Source organism: Salmo trutta, chromosome 1 (assembly GCF_901001165.1).
Source record: "Salmo trutta chromosome 1, fSalTru1.1, whole genome shotgun sequence".
Taxonomy (NCBI): Eukaryota; Metazoa; Chordata; class Actinopteri; order Salmoniformes; family Salmonidae; genus Salmo; species Salmo trutta.
In genome coordinates this window covers 59,854,918-59,860,705 of record NC_042957.1, presented here as the reverse complement: position 1 = coordinate 59,860,705, position 5,788 = coordinate 59,854,918, and positions in this window count along the sequence as shown.

Below are 5,788 nucleotides of genomic sequence, written 5' to 3'. Positions count from 1 at the left end.
TCATGACATGCAAGTGAAGTTACACTTGAGCAATAGTTGATTAGCTGTTGACTTATCCTCATGTGTCAATTACCATTTTATCCTATGGCTTTTATCAAAGTGGATCCGTCAATGATGCATTCATTCTTTCTGAAGTATTATTCAGATGTCATTCTATTGCAACCTATGCAGCACTTAGCATATAAACTTTAGAACAAACACACACTGCACACACTCACAGCGTAGCATGCATACATGCTAGTAATGCACAAGTAATGCACAAAGCACTCCCAGACCCGTCACAGAGTCCTATGGAACTACTTGAGTTACTGTGTATTAGAGAGGATATTCTCCCACTCATTATTTCTTCTATGTTTGTTTGTCTTTCTCCCTTCTCTCTGGCTTTGTCTATCTCTGTGGTCAGGTATCGGTGAAGGGTATGGGTAACTGGGTTTGGCTAACTGGGTATGGCTAACTGGGTATGGGTGAAGGGTATGGGTAACTGGGTGAAGGGTAACTGGGTATGGGTGAAGGGTAACTGGGTTTGGGTGAAGGGTAACTGGGTATGGGTGAAGGGTAACTGGGTATGGGTGAAGGGTAACCGGGTATGGGTGAAGGGTAACCGGGTATGGGTGAAGGGTAACCGGGTATGGGTGAAGGGTAACCGGGTTTGGGTGAAGGGTAACCGGGTATGGGTGAAGGGTAACCGGGTATGGGTGAAGGGTAACCGGGTATGGGTGAAGGGTAACCGGGTATGGGTGAAGGGTAACCGGGTATGGGTGAAGGGTAACCGGGTATGGGTGAAGGGTAACCGGGTATGGGTGAAGGGTAACCGGGTATGGGTGAAGGGTAACCGGGTATGGGTGAAGGGTAACCGGGTATGGGTGAAGGGTAACCGGGTATGGGTGAAGGGTAACCGGGTATGGGTGAAGGGTAACCGGGTATGGGTGAAGGGTAACCGGGTATGGGTGAAGGGTAACTGGGTATGGGTGAAGGGTAACTGGGTATGGGTGAAGGGTAACTGGGTATGGGTGAAGGGTAACTGGGTATGGGTGAAGGGTAACTGGGTATGGGTGAAGGGTAACCGGGTATGGGTGAAGGGTAACTGGGTATGGGTGAAGGGTAACCGGGTATGGGTGAAGGGTAACCGGGTATGGGTGAAGGGTAACCGGGTATGGGTGAAGGGTAACCGGGTATGGGTGAAGGGTAACCGGGTATGGGTGAAGGGTAACTGGGTATGGGTGAAGGGGTTCATTCCTTGGCTTGTTAGTGCTCATTTTGTTTGAAGTTTACCTCCCTTTTAGTGCAGTCCACATAGCCTAAATGCTAGATTGAACTTGGATGCATTGTGCCATTGAAAATACAACCATTTTGAATAGGGAATCATGACAGATTATCCGTGACAGATTATTTACAATTGCTATTGTTGAGTTACATTAAGTTACTCTTTATTATTGGTTGACCTTAATCTTGTGAGACAATGCTTTTTATTTATTCATCAATATCTATATTTAAAGTGACAATTCCTCACATTTAACTGAGGAATTTGATTTGGTTTTGAATCCGGATTATTAGAATTAGTTCATGACTATTAAGTTAAAAAAATATATTTTGTTGTTGATTATTGTAATCATGTTTGGCACATACTGTAGTCAATGAAAAGGGCACATAACGTCTTAAATGAAGATGCCTAAAACAGACCGGTTGTCTCTCTTTATAATACCTGAACAGTAGTTACATGACTGTGCAGGATGGATCTTGTTGACTGAAAAGGGAAGGTCTGCCACCAAACAGATACCAAATGTTTATTACGCTACAGTATTAGAGATACAGTTTGTGATGAGGGTTTTTTAAATTAGAATGCACTATTATTATTTGACTACTAGAAACCAGTAGGTTCCCCTGAGAGGGTAGAAATGGCCGACAGCTACGCTACATTCTAGGCTTTTAACTGTCCGAGGCCAGATAATGATTTGGTATGATGCACTGCATTCTATGCCAAAGCTGGACATTATTACTACATAACATAGCCCAGTTTGACTCTTTGCACTTTGTTACCCTTAGAGAGGTACAGTACTGTAGTACCAAGCTGACCTGTGCCATATAGTATTTCATTAGACAACTGCAACCAAGCATGAATGAACCCCTAACCCTCTCACCATTTTCACAACCAGTAACCCTGAGCAAACTATTTCTGGTTACTCAGTTTTAAAGTAAAAATTGTTGCCACTAGTTTCTGCACTGGCATTTGAGTTTATGCTCTGAGGAACAGTACAATGTTTACTTTTTGGATAACTTTTGTGTTTTATAGATTTTGTTCAACGATTGACTGTATGTGGAAGGTTGAGACCAAGCGTTTTGTTTTTTAATCTGCTTTGCTCTGAGGGAACTTTTACCTAGTCGTCCCATGGACTAGTTAAGTTTGCATGTTTCTATGTAAGATTGCACTTTTGTAACCTGGTGCACACACTCACACATAACCACACTAATTTCCACTTCACTCACAAGTTGCCAAATGATGTGTCGAGGGCCTCCGTTGTAGCACATGCTTTGCTCACATTGAGTCAAGGGTGAGGGAGAATGTCCCAGCCTCTCCCACACAGGCCTCAGACTGCAACCCGACCCTGACTAGTGTTAAACCGTTTCTCAGCCCCCTTATGAAACCACCCCTGTCATGGTGAGTACATTACAGCCATGGCCCCTTGTATCGTCATACGCTGAAATTGTATTACAGTGCACTGAATGAAACTGATTATTAATGCATGTTAGTAGCTCTCAAACGGAAACTCGTTGTCTCATACGAGGACTTTAACTTAGTATTAGCCAAATGCTTGTGCATTGTAACATATGACACGTCATGCGTCAGTCACTCCAGCTAAGAGCTTTACATGCTGTCAGGGCAGTGGACCATGAGTGTTAAGAGAGGAACATACTACATACAGTATATACTAATACAGGAATATGAGGGACTACAACAGAGGCAATACAACTATATCAAATAAACTGCACTGTTTATTTATTTTCAAAAGGGCTTTGGATCAAAGTGAATACCAGTAATGAAACTTATTTAAAGTCCATGTAAATACATGTATGTATGTAGATTATATATACATACAGTGCAAACAGTATATAACGCTGATACTTTTTTATACATATATGTAAAGGAAAGAAAGCAGAAGTAGGAACCTGGAATTCAATATGTATGTCACGTCAGACAATGCTCTGTGTCTGAGGGAAAAGGGACCTGGTAAGAGAAACGTGCTGAGGGGGGGTTCTACTGTGTATTAATATCAACCACATCCAACCTATTTACTCTAATATGTGAACCCAGATAAAACAGATTCTTTTCAGTTCTGTTGTAGAGATGGGTAACCGTGTGGGGTTTTGAGAGACACAGGGTTGAAGAATGCTTTTGCTCCATTAATGTAACCTCATAAAAATAAAAGATGGGGGGGGGGCATGTATGAATACCTCTGATTACAACTGGATATCTATGCATTATCAGATACAAATACATTTACACTGTCTGAAGTGGATGTGTGTTCAAGTGCTGTTTCTCAACTGTCCCTGGGTTTTCCACTTCTCAGGCTGCTATAGCCGTAGCTGTTACGTTGAGGCCAGGGGGTTCCTCTCTGAAACATGGCTTTTAGAGACGCACACCACAGAGGCCACTGTGAGGGACTCCTGAACTGGGTAGGGGTCTGAGGGAAGGTAAGAGTCAGCAGTAGTAGTAGAAGTAGGGATTATTTAGGGATTCTTGGGGTGGGCTCTGATAAAACAAGGTGACATGTATTTAAAGAGTGTTTGAGAAAAGAGTAAGACTGTGGAAACGGGAAGATGGGAGGGGAGAGAAGAGTGTGGTGGGAGAAAGAACTCAAAACCATTTTTCAGAGATGGAACCAGGCCCACCAACAGTACCATTTTTCAGAGATGGAACCAGGCCAGCCAATGGTCATTGTTTTAGTCTGTATATTCTGATATTCTATGATGATAATGACGACATGTATGAAAACACTAACAAAATGTAACGTTTTTTTTTGTACACAGGTGCCAGCTAGCCTGTTTCTGACTATTTATAAAGGATTAACTGTCCACTATTGTTATACGATGATGATGACGATGATACTTATTATTATTAATACAATTACTCTGTGGAGGGTTGGTACTAATTATGATACTGTCTGTACAGATGATGAAATGCCCTTTTCCTCTTGATGAAGGGAGCTTTCTTGAGGGTCTGTCTGTTTCTCTGTTTGTCCTCGTCTTCGGTCTGTCTTGGTTTTTGTAAATGAATTGAATGGCTGTTTGTTTTGCCCCATCTGGTGGACATAACTAACGTTGCAGTCCATTGGAGGCATCATATTGTATCGTATAAAGGCTCACCGCCAACTGTTCTGTGTCTGGCACAGGAAACCCTGTTCTGATATTTTCACTAATTGCTATTTTGACCAATCAACTCTGAAATTGATCTGATGTGAAAAGACCTGATGTGATTAGTCAAAGACTATTGGTGGAAAAAAATGACCAGAATTAGACAGGCTGCTTTTACACAGGCAACGTGACTGACTGACATACTACTCATCAGTGTTAACATGCTACGAGTGACCAAACCCTGCATGTTCAGGGTTGCACAAACCAGTTAGGAATGTATATTATGGACCCTGTATGTTTGAATATATGAGCTGTTTTAAGATCTCATATTTCATGTGTGAAATCTGTGTTTTAATGTGTTTTGTCTGTCCTGCTCCATGTCTGGGTGCAAGTTGCATCCTGCTGTGCCTCATCGACCTGCCTGTGTTCTTCTCACCAACGCTTCTGTTAATTTATGGGCATCTTGTATCTCCCTGTGTCTAGTTTCTCTACATGTGTCCATCTGTAGTGTCTTGCATTATACAGACAGGCCCTCCCACTCCTCAGTCTCCAGCAACGATTGTGCAATAAACTGAAGTCTATATTTTTAAACCTGTCTCTGGCCTTCCATTCTGTCTTTGGTCTCTCCTGTTCTGTTCTCTTGCTTGTTTTAATGGAGATGTTTTCAGGGGGGGTTGAGAGAGCAGGGTCTGGTTAAAGGATGCATACATGTGTCTTTAAACAGAGCCTAGCTGTGCCATGCTATTCTCTGTTTGACCTTATCCTGTTATCCATTCATTGTGCACAGGGGTTAAATTGTCATTTTTGTAGGCGGTTGTCCTGTACACAGCAGCACCCTCTTTGCGCATATTTATATCCCACAGTCAACAGTCCCCACTGCAAGTAGGCAACTACAGTATGGTAGATGTTAAGTGGGATCCTTGGGATGACCTAACCCTAGAATTCATTGTTCTTTATTTATTTAACTAGGCAAGTCAGTTCAGAACAAATTCTTATTTACAATGACGGCCTACTTGTGAAGAACCCCCGGCCAAACCCTCCCCTAACCCAGACGACACTGGGCCAAATGTGCGCTGCCCTATGGGCCTCCCAATCACAGCCGGGTTGTGATACAGCCCGGGATCACAACTGGTTTGTAGTGACGCCTTAGACCGCTGCGCCACTCGGGAGGCCCAAAGCTTTAGAGCACTCTGGAGACTCTTCTGGTGACATTACAATGTGTATATATATCTTCATATATATATATTTAAATGAAATGTAATCAAATCAAAGTAATACAGACTTAGAAAGTATTACACACACGCTTTGATGATTTGATTAGTCTAATTAATTAGGCCCACTTTGGTCTGCATATCAACAACTTCATCTAATCTCTTCTTGAGATCTGTCATTTAAATGTTTCAACCCCAGCAAGTGAGAAGACCGAACGAGACACCTC